Source organism: Oryx dammah, unplaced genomic scaffold (genome assembly GCF_014754425.2).
Source record: "Oryx dammah isolate SB20612 unplaced genomic scaffold, SCBI_Odam_1.1 HiC_scaffold_28, whole genome shotgun sequence".
NCBI classification, from domain to species: domain Eukaryota; kingdom Metazoa; phylum Chordata; class Mammalia; order Artiodactyla; family Bovidae; genus Oryx; species Oryx dammah.
Window position 1 is genome coordinate 95115911 of NW_024070212.1, and position 1601 is coordinate 95117511.

General features: G+C 51.5%; 1 pseudogene; it reads left to right on the forward strand.

The window, feature by feature from the left end:
• The first annotated feature begins 258 nt into the window (after positions 1 to 258).
• LOC120856592 lies at positions 259 to 1223 on the forward strand (annotated as a pseudogene).
• Positions 1224 to 1601: the final 378 nt, after the last annotated feature.

Sequence of the window (1601 nt, forward strand, 5' to 3'; positions counted from 1 at the left end):
TGCAGAATCCCAGGGACAGAGGAACCTAGTGGGCTGCCGTCTATGGGGTCGCACAGAGTCGGACAAGACTGAAGCGACTTAGCAGCAAGGTATGGATGGATAGGAGCATAAACTCCCTCTGTATTTTCCTTTCTAACCTACCTATCCAAGGAAATGGCTTTTCAGATATGGCTGAGAAAGCCTAAGATCAAGTAGTCATCAGCCGAACGTGGTTTTACTAGGATTATGGCAAAAATCAGAAAATGGAATCCATGAGCTATGAGGGAATTTAAGGATTATTGGTGCCTTCGTCTTCGTGAAAACACCAAATGGGATGACTCTGGTCCTGCGGGAGGGCCCGGAAGCCCTGGGGGCCCTGGAATGGGAGGCCACGGTGGCTTCCGCGGAAGCTTCAGTAATGGCGTCCGGGGCCCGGATCGCGGTGGCTGTCGGGGTCGAGGCAGAGGCCGCGAAGCTCGCGGAGGCGAGGCCAAGGACAAGGAGTGACTCCCCGTTACCAAGCTGGGCTGCCTGGTCAAGGACATGAAGATCAAGTCCCTGGAGGAGATCTACCTTTTCTCTCTGCCTATCAAGGAGTCTGAGATCACTGACTTTTTCTTGGGAGCATCCCTCAAGGGTGAGGTTTTGAAGATTATGCCCGTGCAAAAGCAGACCAGTGCTGGCCAGCGGACCAGGTTCAAGGCATTTATTGCCATCGGGGATTACAACGGACATGTCGGTCTATGTGACAAGTGCTCTAAAGAAGTAGCCACTGCCATCCGTGGAGCCATCATCCTGGCCAAGCTGTCCATCGTCCCTGTGCAAAGAGACTACTGGAGGAACAAGATTGGCAAGCCCCACACAGTCTTTGCAAGGTGACTGGCTGCTGTGTCTCCATGCTGGTGCACCTCCTCCCTGCCCCCAGAGGCACTGGCATCATCTCACCCCTGTGCCCAAGAAGCTGCTGCTGATGGCCGGCATTGATGACTGCTACACTTCTGCCAGAGGCTGCACTGCCACCCTGGGCAACTATGCCAAGGCCACTTTTGATGCCATTTCCAAGACCTACAGTTATCTCACCCCTGACCTCTGGAAAGAGACAGTGTTCACCAAGTCTCCATAATCAGGAATTCACTCACCATCTTGTGAAGACCCATACCAGAGTCTCCATGAAGAGGACCCAGGCCCCAGCTGTAGCCACCACATAATTTTATAAAGAGGATAATAAAGTAAATGAAACAGGTAAAAAAAAAAAAAAGGATTATTGGTGAGACTACAGACCTTGCTCTCTATCCTTGTTATGGTTGAGGGAACCGACGTCCAGAGGGGAGAAGGATTTGGCCAGTGCCTTACTGTGAATTGATGGCACAGCAAGGAATGGAGGCAGGTGGTCTTGTCTTGGTCCAGGAGTCTCTCCATGAAGTTTCCAGGCCAGAAAATCTTTACAGGAGCTGAGGGTGGGAAGACAATCAGGGTCAAGGCCACTTGAAGCCAAGAGCTTGCCTCTCCTTCCACTGCACTGTGCTGGTATCACCACGCTGAGAGCATAGGTGCAGAGGAGCCCCTTCTCAGAATTCTTACAACACTGTCTTCATCATTTATTTGGCCTTTAATTTTATGCA